The following is a 13,640-nucleotide window of genomic DNA, read 5'->3' as shown; positions in this document are numbered from 1 at the left end:
GTATCTGACAAAGGTCTAGTATCAATTATCTATAAGGAACTTAAACAAATTTACAGAAAGAAACAGCCTCATTAAAAATTGGACAAAGGACATGAATAGACACTTTTCAAAAGAAGACATACATGTGGAAAAAAAGCCCAATGTCACTGATCATTAGAGACATGCAAATCAAAATCACAATGAGATATCATCTCACACTAGTCAAAATCACTGTAATTAAAAAGTAAAAAATAAAAATAACAAATGCTGGTGAGGTTGTGAAGAAAAAGGAATGCTTATACACGGTTGGTGGTTAGTTCAACCATTGTGGAAAGCAACGCGGTGATTCTTCAAAGAGCTAAAAACAGAAATATCCTTTGAGCCAGCAATCCCTTTACTGGGCATATACCCAAACGAATATAAATAATTCTACCATAAAGACATATGCACATGCATGTTCACTGAAACACTATTCACAATAGCAAACATGTGGAATCAACCTAAATGCCTATCAAGGGCAGACTGGAAAATGAAACTGGTACATAAACACCATGTACTATTATGTAGTCATCAAAAATAATGAGGTCATGTCCTTTGTGAGGACATGGATAGAGCTGGAGGCCATTATCCTTAGCAAACTAATGCAGGAAACCAAATACTACATGTTCTCACTTATAAGTACGAGCTAAATGATAAGAAGACTTGGACACAAAGAAGGGAACAAACAACCAATGGGCTTATCTGAAGGTGGAGGGTGGGATGAGGGAAAGGATCAGAAAAAAATAACTGTTAGGTACTAGGTGATAAAATAATCTGCAACAAAACCATATGACACAAGTTTACTATATAATAAACCTGCACATGTACCCCTAGACCTAAAATTAAAGTTAAGAAATAAGTTGAAAAGAAGATAAAAATAGCAGAAAATTTAAATGTTGATTTTTTTAGAGTAGAGAGACTATGTGAGCATTGAGGGGGAATGGGTATTAAATTTCTGGTACTGTTAAAAAATTATAAAAATAAAAATTTATTTAAAAAAAGAAAATATTTCAGAAGGAGGAATAATTATAGTTTTTTTCTCATGATGTAAATTCGGAGTACATTCATTTATTTAATAAAAAGGTATTTATTATATAGTTTGGAAGTTTGTAGAACTATATATAAAAAGGACCCCCCAAAGAGTGAGAAACCAAATTAACAAACCTTACATGAATAATATAACTTGAATACACATCCCCACCATATCTCATGTTGAATTGCAATTGGCAGTATTGGAGGTGGGGCCTGTTGGGAGGTGTCTGGATCATGGGGGAAGAACTCTCATGAATGGCTTAGTGATGAGTGAGTTCCCTTGGTGATGAGTGAGTTCATGCAAGATCTGGTCATTCAGAAGTATTTGGCACCTTCCATTTTCTCCCTTTTGCTCCTGTTCTGGCCATGTGATAAGCCTACTCCTGGTTCACTGTGTGACATGAGTAAAAGCTCCCAGAGGCCTCCTCAGAAGCCAAGCAGATGTCAGTGTCACACTTGTATGGCCTGCAGAATCATAAGCTGATTAAATCTCTTTTGTTTAGTCTCAGTTATTCCTTTATAACAATGCAAGCATGACCTACAACAATGAAGGCTATTCTTCCATTGCTCTATGTATATCTTATTAGAATAAAAAACCATAGATAAGATAACTACCCAGAAGATAGAAGCAGATAAGCCCACATATTCATAGAGAAGGGAGAAAGTCTGGTTTCACAATGGGTGATGACATAAAGCTCACCTTTATCCATTCCAAGGAAGAAGGCTGCCATGGCTTCTGGCAGAGAAGGGTCCATGAACACCCAAAACAAATCTGATGTGGGCCATGTTCTTAGTTTAGGACTGAGTGTAGGCTGTTCTATCCAACTTTGCCCAGGCTCAAGGAGCAGCATCTCTCTCAAAAAAGAAGATCTGTTTACCAACACACACTCTTCAGCAAAATTAACTGTTCTGCCGGGAATGCACAGCACTGATGAGCACGTTCTTCATTCTTTCAGGAAATAGGGCTAAAAGTATATGTGTGTACGACTGTGAGGTGGAGCTGAAATTCAAGCACTGACCCTAAGGAAAGAAAAAAACAAAAACAAAAACACCGCAGTGGATTTGCAGGGTTCTCTCCATACTGTCATTGTTTCTTTCCCAGGATGATGATCTAGGACACCATGTTAGAAAGCCTTGTGATCTTGAGCTGCAAGGTTGGAGTCCCAAAGCATTTTCAGCCACTGGCTTCTGCTCCTTTTCTCTCCATTCAACCTCATTCTCATACCAAGGAGACAGGAAAATCATTCAGTGTGCATCCACATCTCCTCCAGAATACATTCTGGGTTGTTAAGAGACACTATGAAGCTTTAAGTTACTTCAAAAAAATGCAAAATATTTTACAAATCTTAGTTAACTTCTCCATGTGACAGCTTAATGGAAGGTTCTTCCTTCTCTTTTAAAGTAGTCATGGAATCAATCTGTAAAAAGTTCACTGATCATTTTATAGAGAAATAGGAGAGCAAACCGGTTAATGACTTGCTCAGAGTCTTACACTTACACAGAGATCAAGGTAGAATCCAAGTGTCTTGACTTTTCAACCACTTTTTTGTGTCCTACTCAATATTTTGCTGCCAATATTGTAATTACCAATATCTCCATAACATTGGAACATCAACTTATACCTGTGCAAGAAGTTTCAGTGGTCTTCTGCCTTCAGGCAAATTGCTATCAAATTTTCTTAAGATCTTAAAATCTTTCTAGACACGCTGAAAGATAAGTAACCTGACATGGAATGGCCACAAATTTCAGTCAGACAGCTATCTAAGAATCCAAGCTGTCACTCTCTAACTGTGACTCAGAGCAATTAATTAAGCTTCTAGGAAGTTCAGTTTCTTTATTTATAAAAGGAGGATAGTAATACACCAAATACTTGGATTTCTCAAATTAACATTATTTTTAATTGAAAAATTAAAACTGAATATATTTAATGGGATATTATTTGATATTCTGATATACGTATACACTGTGTAATGATTCAGTGAAGCCAGTTAATGTATCTATCACTTTGCTTACCTATCATTTTTTATGGTGAGACATTTGAAATTTATTTTTTTCACTGTTTTAAACTATACATTATTATACTATAGTCATCTTGCCATTCAATAGTTCCCAAAACTTATTTTTCCTGTCCATCTGAAACTTTGTATCCTTTGATCAACCATTCCCCATCCCCTCCCTTCCTACTGCCCCCTCCTCTTAGCCTCTGGTAACCATCACTCTATTTTCTACTTCTGCAAATTCAACTTTTTAGTATTTCACATAAGTGAGATCATTCAGCATTTGTCTCTCTATGCCTCGTTTGTTTCACTTAGTCTAATGTCTTCCAGGTCATTCATGTTGTCCACAAAATGACAGGAGTTTCTTGTTTTTAAAGGCTTACTTTACTACATTGTGTATATGTACCATATCTTCTTTATTCATTTATCATGGATAGATACTGCAATGGACATGGGAGTGCAGATTTCCTTTTAACATATTAATTTCAGTTGCCATGGATATGTATTCAGAAGTAGGATTACTGGTTCATATGGCAAGTTGATTTTTAACTTTTGGAGAAACCTGCATATGCTTTCCATAATCGCCGTACTAATTTATATTTCCACTAACAATGTACCAGAGTTCCCTTTTTGCTGCATCCTTCTTGACACTTATCTTTTGTCTTTTTGGTAAAGGCCATTCTAACAGGTGTGAGTTCATACCTTACTGTTGCATTTCCTTGATAATTGGTGGTGCTGTGCATTTTTTTTCATGTACCTGCTACCATTTGTATGCTTTGAGAAATGTCTGTTCAGTTTCTTTACCCATTTTTAATTGGGTTATTTGCTTTCTTGCTGTTGAGTTGTTTTAGTTATCTATTTCAAATATTAACCATTTATCAAATGTATGGTTTGCAAATATTTTCTCCCATTCTGTGGATTATCTCTTTAGTTTGTTAATCATTTCCTTTGCTGTTCAGAAGCCTTTTAGTTTGATGCCATCCCATTTTTCTCTTGTTGTTCTTGTTGCCTGTGGTTTTGGAGTCATAGTCAAAAATGTCCTTGTCCACACCAACATTGCAGAGCTTTCCTCTTATGCTTTCTTCTGGTAGCTTTACAGTTTCAGGTCTTATATGTAAGTCTTTAATTAATTCTGAGTTGTATTTCTCTATATGGCATAAGAACCCAATTTTATTCTTCTGCATATGTGTCCAGTTTTTTCAACACCATTTATTAAAGAGACTGTTCTTTCCCCATTGTGTGTTCCTGGCACCTTTTCAAAAATCACTTGATCTTGAATGATCTTAGGTACAGATAAGTCTGAAAGCTCTACCAGAGGACTATTAGAACTGACAATACAGAGTACTTTCAGAACTGATAAATTCTTTGTAAATGTACAGGATACAAAGTCAATCAACATGACCAAAATCAGTAGCATTTCTATATATTAGTAATGAAGTATCCAGAAAGGAAATCTCATTTGCCATAGCACCAATAACAAAAATCCTTAGGTATAAATTTAACCAAGGAGATGAAAGACCTATATACTGAAAAACTATAAAGCATTCATGAAAGAAATTGAAGAAAATACAAATAAATGAAAAGATATACCATGTTCATTGATTAGAAGAAAATGTTGATACTACCCAAAGTGATCTACATATTCAATACAATCCCAATCAAAATTGTAATGTCATTTTTCAAAGAAATAGATTAAAAAGTCCTTAAATATATATGTAACCAAGACAGAACTCAACAACCAAAGTAATGTTAAGCAGAAAGAATAAAGCTAGAAGCTTTATACTCTCTAATTTCACACTCTGATTTTAATTCTAATCAAAACAGTATGGTACTGGCATAAAAACAGACATTTCAACTAATGGAAGAGGATAGAAAGCCCAGAAATAAAACACATCCTTGTTTTGATAATTAATTACAATGCTGTATATAGAGTGTAGGAGGCAGAGAATAAATAACTGCTGGTTAATAATTATTATTGTTATTATCAAAAGAAAGTTCCAAAAATGAACTGGCACTTAAGTTGATAAAGAGGTAAGATGAAATTAGGAACTGAGAGCCTAAAAATCAAACAAACAAAACCCTGGATACAAATAGATAAATAAATTTGATAGCGAATGAGTAATTAGAGGCTACTTTGACTAAAATAGTTGGCAAAACCAAGTTCAGCCATTGAAAGTAATGGGAAAAACTGAAATAACTTTTGCATCAAGCTAATATAACCTTGAATCTTTTCATGTCTTATTTTTATGTGGTATTTTTAGTACATAGTACCAAAATTTTTGAAAATTTGTCTTTAATAAGTTAGAAAAACATAAGGAGGAGAAGGTGGAGAAAGATGGGGTTAGGAAAGGAGGTGTTGGAATATACTCAGTATATGGAGATACTTATGCCCTTCAGAACAACTTGTACATAAGCCTTTTGAAATTTAAAGTGAAATACAGAAATACTGTCATGATAGTGTCCATAAAACTAACTTTTTGTCTTCGTGTCCTTGTAGAAAATATGTCTGCTAATCAGTGTCTGTATGTAAAGGAGGATCTTAGGGAGATCACAGGAGATTCCACATAATACCCTGGCCAGGTACACCCACTCCCAGAGTCCAGCACTGTTATCCCTATTCCACCTATGGGAAAGCTGAAGCAAAGAATGACTTCCCACTACCATATGGTGAGAATATGGAGTAACCAAAGAATAAATCTTCGGATCCATCATGGTCCATGCTCTACGTGCATTGACCACAGTAAACTTTCAAAAGCTCATGAATATTACTTCCAAATGAACAAAGACACTTTTGGTAAAGGGGCCATTCAGGCAGTGGTTTTCTTCTAAGTCCTTTTTGAAGTTTCCTTTTCATCCAATTCATGCTCCTTCCAGTCAAAGAAAATCTAGGGTTTACCTTGAATGGCTGCAATCTTCTCCAGTATGTGATACTGTTTTCCTCCACTGCAGCACAATTGGCCTTGCTAATGAGACCCTAGAGGAAGAGTTTATGGTTACCGGTGCCTCTCTCACTCTGCTTGTTTATTACAACCCGCCTTTAAAGCTTCAGAGAGTTTATTACCATATGCTCCCTTTCCATTTTTAGCACTGTTTGGGCTCTGTGTACAGAGACAAAGTACTTCCTACAGTCAGGCTGTGGCAATTTTTAGATGACGACAAGCTATGAAAAGAACTCTGAGCTTTGTTAAAGACACTGTCTGGAGAACATTCTCATTTTTATGAACAGCATACAATGATATATACTCCAGCATACAATGATATATACATATTAAAAGTTCTTTCAGCTTCACTGGGCAGACACACTGTCAGCCTCAATAACATTAAGGCAATCTGTCCGGGTTTTGTTTGAAGGAACTTCTCAGATGGGTATAATGTTTTCTCGTAGCTGGAGAAACAAAATACACGCTGCAAAGTAGCTTCTTGTTTTTCCTGAAGATAATTTACAGTAGAACTGACATTAGCAAAGAATTTCTCCTACAAATCCTGTGCTCTGATGTGAAAGAAACATTTGTATAATTAAAATCCTTCAAATATTATCCCTTAAAATACCAATAATTTTATTTACAGCCTGTTTTAGGAAATGTTTCACAAGAGTGGTTTGTATTTATATTTCAATATACTGACCACCTCCACATGCCATGTAATGTGATGAAACTTACTTGAAAAGACTTACAAAGAAATATTTATAGGCAGAAAAAGACTATAGAAGCTTACAAATATTAACTTGCCAGTGTAGAAATACATTAAACCATGGCTTACATATATTTCTCCTTCTAAAACTCTTAATAATTTTTTTCCAGTTTGTAATCATAATTCTCAAAGGAAAATTTCAAAGTTTCCCCAGTTTCCTTAGCAACAGAATCAGGTATAAATTGTGCTCCTATATTTCCAAACATCTGTATCCAAGCAACACATTAAAATGTGCTTCCAACTGATGTATGTACAGTCTGCAGGTGAGCTTGACTTTACAGAAAGAAGTTAAGAGTGAGGAAATCAAAAGGCACAAAAAGAAACAGTAAAATAAAATCACGAGAGAAAGCATTACAGTTTCCCAGCTTGTTTGTTTCTTTTATTTTCTGTTTAATTGAAAAAAATGAGCAGGCTACTATTGTTTAATAAATTACTAATTTCTGGAGGAATTTATAGATTTGGGCTAAGTGATATGCTTTACTAGACTATTTCATGGCCAGCTATTCTGTCCTGAAAGGAAATTCAAGAACGTTTCCTGGTGGTCATCCAAAGACAATTCATGGCAAGTAAAAGATGATTATAAAGGCCCAAAGCATTGATTGTGAGTGATAAACACTGTGGAATAGTGAACTCATTAGGCAGGTCTATAAGAGTAATGTGGTAACTGTTCTAAGAGGAACTCTGGTATTCCAGATCACAGATCTACTTATACTCTCAGCTCAATCTTTCTTCAATGAATCCAGGAAGGCATTGGTGGGAAATTCTGCCTAGAAATTCCTACGCACTTCAGATTAAGTACTTCCAGACCACGGCTAGACCCCAAACTTGAGGGCACATACTAGATCTGTGTCCTTTGAAAATGTTTTTATACTCTGTAAGACTTTGTTGCCTTCTCTTTAAAACAGAAATGATAGGAAGGAGGAAGAATAGGTAGTAATTGTTTAATAAGCATAGAATTGCACTTGGGAAGGTAAAGAAAAAAACCTGGAGATATAAGATTGTCCTACCATGTTAATGTATGTAATGCCACTTAAAATGAATAAAATTGCAAATATTATGCTACATATATTTTATGACAGTTAAAAAAAAAAACAAGAATAAAGATGTTACCACATAGGATTGTTTTGAGAATTACATGGAAGAATAAACAATTTGTGTGGTGCCTGGCACATAGTAAGTCCTTAATAAATGGCCATTATTATTGTTATAATTTACATTAGCATTAATAAAAATGGACTCTTGGGCCCCTATGAAAGTCACAACCAGTATCAATACCTACCATTCCCAATTTCACCACTTTCTCCTTTCCACTGCACCAGTCACCATCATGCCTTGTTCCCAGTCCATCTTTTTATTATGGTCCCTATGCTAAGTGTGTACTCTCTCAAACCTCATAATATCAGGTACATTCACCATAGAAGTCCAAAAAGATGTGTGGGATGGTCAAGCTCTTTCACTAAAGTTGCGTCGAAAAACAATGCTAAAAGGAATCTTAAATTCAGATGCCAGTTAAAAAAACATCATTACTATGACTCTAAAGCTCTAATAGTTGCAAGGCCAGCCATAGGTAAAACTGCAAAATGAAATTTGATTTCTGTTTCCTCCTGTCCTTGCTCAGATGAGAATAATACCAAGGAGCACTTCAAGGTTTAAAGTGATTGTTACAGGTGTCGATTCATTCATTTCATCCTCCTACAGGTGATGCCCTGAGAATAGTCACTCCAAGACTATCATTTCTGACCCTATAACTTGATGGTATCCTGTGGCCTTTTTACACCCTAGCTGCCTAATAGGATTAATCCTCTAAGTCCTCTACCTTTCTCCAAATACTCAGAAATATAAACTGGTGGAGCCAGAGAGAATATTGGAATTTTTTTCAGTCAGTTCCCTCATTTTATTAATAAAAACTCAAAGCCCAAGATAGATAAGAAAATTTTTGCCTGCTCACTGTCTTTGGCCAGAGATTTTCTATTTACAACTTATTATTCAACTTCTCAGTTCACCAGTTACCCCTCTTTTCTCACTCTACCCATTAGCCTTCTGTTGTCTTCAAGTCCTCTTCTTTTAAGGTTAGATTTCAGGACTAACATACCAGCCAACATTTCTAGTGTTCTAAACTCCCATGTCTTATATTCTGCTGGGAAAACATCTAACTTGAATGAGTCCAACCATCTGATATCCCTAAGCCTCATCCCGACAACTGGATAAAGCCATTTAAGAACAAAATAGTGATTTCACTCTAGGTGTGGGGTCTTTCATCTCACTAGACCTTTAACACTGCCCAGAAATCTTGCTCTTCCTCTTGATCAGCTCAGTCTCCCTTCTTCAGTTCTTATCTTGGACTTCGTATGGTTTCCCTAAAACTTCACTTTCTTAAACCCTCTCACATTGTCAGCAAATATCTTCCCCCCAACTTTTCAGAGAAGATAAAAGCCATTCAGACAAAAGCCACTCATTTTTCTTCTCCAGAATTCATGCAACAAGCAAGCATCTTCATCCATGCTGTCTTTCATTCCTTTACAGCACCAAAAGAGCCATCTCTCCTATCCTAGCCTGCCTTCCGCACCATTGCCCTAGACCCCAACATCTTCAGGCTCCTCAAAGAACTTGTGCTATCAATTATTCCCTCTCTTCTGTAACTGCAATTTTGCATCACAACTTATTATTTCTAATTTGCATTTATTTATGCTCAAATGTCTCCCCCTTTAAAAATGAATTTCTCCCTCTCTTCATGCCTTCCTTCAATTCTTAGCCTGTTTCTCCTCTCACAGTCCAGTTTCTCAGAGGAGTTAGCTGCACTCATTCTTCTCATTTCTTACTACTCACTCAAATTTGCGGCCCAGTCCTATTTCATGTCTACCCTTATTATCCTTCCAAAATTGTTCTCTCTGGTCAACAGCCAAAGGCTGACAGGGCTTTATATTCACTCTTCAGTACGGTCTTGCTTGCTCTCTCAATAGCATTTGACACTATTGACCCCTACCTCCTTCTTAAAATATCCCTCCCTTGATTTCCTTATCACTGCTCTTTCTTATTTTTTCTCCAACTTCACTTGTCACTGGTCCCCAGTTTTCTTGGCTAGCGGCCCATCTTTACTCATATAGAGTGCCTCTGGGCCTTGTCCTGGACTGTTTTCCTTCAGCTCTTGCTCTATAAACTCTTCCTGTTTTTTTTTTTTTTTCTGTTCCAATCACTTCAATTAATGTTATCGACCAACAATTCTGAAATTCTTTGTTCCTGAGCTTTATATCCAACTGCCAGTCCTGTGCCTTCTCTTTCATGATCTATACGAAAGCTCATACTCAACCTGTCTATATCATTCTCCTTTCAAAATGTGCTTCTTGCTTTTTCCTGTTGTTTTCTAAATTTTAATTAATAATCTTATTGTGCCCTCAGTTGCTCAATCATAATATATGGAAGGCATTCTCACTTCTCTCTCTTCTTTAATCCCAAGTTAACTTCATAGTCATCTATTCATTGAGACAACTGAGTACCTATTATGTTCCAGGCACAATTTCAAACAATCATCTTTAATGTATTCTGCTAATCAATTTTGTTACCTAAATAGTAATCAAATTTACCAAACTGTCTCTTTCAACAATCTTCATTTATGCTCCAGGTCTTAGATAAACTACTGCCAGAACCACTTAACTGATTGCCTGATATCCACTCTTTTTAAATTCCTCTCTATTCTATAATATTTGTCCTCACTATGACCAACTTTTCATTATGAAAATATTTAAAGAGAATTAATCATGAATGATGAACATGCATATTCATTCCACTTCTATTCATAATTGTTAACATTTTGTTATATTTGCTTCATTTTGCTGTTTTTATATATAGTTTTTATATATTCACATTTTTGTTTGTACTATTTGAAAATTATAGATACATTATATCTATCTATATATTTCTATCTATCTATCTATGTTTCTATCTATCTGCCTAGAGAGACAGAGATTTTTAAAAAGTGGCTTCCACAACTGTGAGATCTGGCAAGTTTGAAATCTGTGGAGCTAGCTGTCAGGATGGAAATTCAAGTAATAGTTGATGTTTTAATCTTGAGTTTAAAGTCTGTAAAACAGCAGGCTAGAAACCAAGGTGAATTTTCTCTGGTGCACTCTTGAAGATAATTCCTTTGGAAAACCTCAGTCTTTGCTCTTAAGACTGTCAACTGATTAGATGATGCCCACCCATAATACAAAGAATAATATGCTTTACTCAAATGCTACTATTTCAAATGTTAACACCTCTGAAAAAAAAAAAAAAAGATCTTCATAGCAACATCTGGACTAATGTTTGACCAAACCACCAGATACCTTAGCCTAGACAAGTCAACACATAAAACCATCACAGCATTCCTTAATGATCATCATTTGCATCAATTATTAAGTTGGAATGATCTTTCCATTCCAGCAGAAGTGTAATCTGATCAGTTTCTCTAAGAAAAATCCTCAGTCATTTTCTATTACCATACATATAACGAAGTCCAAAACACTAAAAATGTCTGCAAAGTCCCTTCAAGGTGCAAGGTCACTTGCACCTCTGAAACAGTTTTCTCACATTTCTTTTTTTTTTTTTTACACAATAATTTATTTATTGAGAGCCTCCTCTCCGCCCTTGCAGTCTCTAGGTCACTTTTTCCGCTTGTAGATTTTGCGCACAAGCCCCAGAAAGATAGCTGGGGGCAGGGGTGCCGCGTACTGTTCAATCAGAGCCATAATGTGGTTGTAATTGTCTTCCTCATACTTTGAGAACACAGCCGGCAGATCCAGCTCCTCATATAATGCCTTCACTCTGGCCACCTTCTCAGCCTCCTTCTGCCCGTAATTTTCCTTCAGGATCTGGCGCTGTTCCGGAGTGGACCATTGCAGACACTGGACCACCAGCCAGCTGCATTTGTTGTCCTGGATGTCAGTGCCAACTTTGCCAGTCACACCGGGGTTCCCAAAGAGGTCAAGGTAATCAACCTGAATCTGAAAGAAGTCTCCCATCTCCAGCAGGATCTTCTTGGCATTGGCATGCTCCTTCTTGCCATCAATTCCTGCCATGTACATGGCTGCAGCTACAGGAAGGTAGAAGGAGTAGAAAGCCGTCTTGTACTTGACAATGGATTTGTACCTCTTTTCAGTGAATCTGTCGAGATCCACATTGTCCGGAGGGGCTATGATGAGGTCCAGGGTCTGCCCAATCTCAGTCTGATAGGAACTCTGCAGGAAGAGCTCGATCAGGTTCAGGTAATAGGGCTGCTCCCAGCAGTAGAGCTTCAGCAGGCGGTAGACACATGCTTCCAGAAGGATAGCATCATTGAGGGCATCCAAACCCACACCTGGCTTCTGATACCAGCAGATCTGTCCCTGGCAGGTGAGGGATGCATCCATGATGTCATCTGTCACCAGGAAGACAGCTTGCAGCAGTTCCACACACCAGCCCACAGTCAGGGCCCACTGGAGACTATCAGCATCCTGCTTCCTCGGCTCCGCCAGCTCCCGGAACTCTACTAGCACCGTCAAACCCCGTTTGTACTAGCACCATACAAACTCCAATGGCGTTGTATTCCAGGACCTCCTTGAGCCGGGCAATAGCATCTCCTGTCTCTGGGTGCCCCATCTCATCCTCAGTCAGCACCCTAACAATCTGGGAGAAGTGCTGAATGAAATCCTGCTTTTCTTGGGCATAAACATCTGATTTCTGGTCTCCATTCATTCTGAGGGAGGAGCAAAGGGCTCTGTTCCTGGTTGCCAGTTCCTGCTTGCTCAGTTTTCTCACATTTCTAACTCTACACATTGTACCCAAATAAGTTCTTTCAGTTTCTATGCCTAGTTACTTCCGATAGTTCATTCTCTTTCTTGCAACATTAATTCCTACTCATCATTCATGTCTGTTTTTTTCAAATAATTCTATTAGGGAATTTTTCTAGATTAGAATAGCTGACTCCACCATATGCCTCATTATATCCCATGCTCACGACACTCATCACCTCCAGAACTCCTGTCCAATGTTGACCATACCAGCTATTCCACAAGCTAACAGAGGATCATAAAGCAAATATGCACATTAGGCTGAGAATGTTCATATAGTCTGTCCTTAGTGATGCATTTGACCTTCTAAGTATCTGCTTTTCTGCCCTTTGTGTTTACTTTTTTTAAGGGAGAAAAGAAAACCTCATGACTTAAAGCAAAGCTGAAAGTCTCTGTAAAGCCAGATAATAATGTTTTCTTTTAAGCTAATCTCTTCTGCAAAGCTGTGAATTCCAAAGGTTCTTAGTAGACAATAGTGAGCCTGGTTCTTTGAAGGGATAAAACGCCCAAAACAGTTTCACCTTAATTCATGGGAAAGGTAGAGGAAATCGTCTGATGCACTTTCTATATACAGGCTCTTGATAAAAATGTTTGACCTAAAATTTCCGCCCATCTGTTTTTCCCAGAGGAGGACTAAAGGGAAGACAAATTATAATGTGCTTAATTTTTCTTCCAGCAATTTCATCCTCCACTAAATTTCACTTTTAAAATTCTTTCAGCTTTCTGGGATTCCTGCTGTTAACAGGAACAATAATTGCTCTTATCATTATGTCTATAATATAGAAGGCGCACTTTTTTCTCCCACCTGGAGAACAACAAAATCTTAGCAACTTGTTATTATCTTTTTAGGTGAAAGAACACACTTGTAGCTCAACTGCTCTGGAAGCAGTCAGAATATGTCCTTTTGAGGCCAGTGCTCTGGATCATTCAATTTTGCATACCAGTAGGTAGACTTCACTCAAGTTAATACAAGTGAAAATCAACTTAGGAAGCATTTGTTAAAGATACAGTTTGAAGCAAACTTACAAGTTTTCCAATAAGATACTAAGTCATGTCAATCCTGTGTTCTTTAGCAGCAAACCAATATTTTGGCCAGCGA

The 13,640-nt window shown here is 37.0% G+C and overlaps 1 pseudogene; it reads right to left on the bottom strand.

Annotated features, from left to right (window-relative positions):
• Positions 1–11,253: 11,253 nt before the first annotated feature.
• Positions 11,254–12,864, bottom strand: LOC100415189 (farnesyl pyrophosphate synthase pseudogene; annotated as a pseudogene).
• Positions 12,865–13,640: the final 776 nt, after the last annotated feature.

This window comes from Callithrix jacchus, chromosome 2 (genome assembly GCF_049354715.1).
Source record: "Callithrix jacchus isolate 240 chromosome 2, calJac240_pri, whole genome shotgun sequence".
Lineage (NCBI taxonomy): Eukaryota > Metazoa > Chordata > Mammalia > Primates > Cebidae > Callithrix > Callithrix jacchus.
The sequence above is the reverse complement of the archived record's forward strand: the minus strand, read 5'-3'. Positions and strand labels throughout refer to the sequence as shown.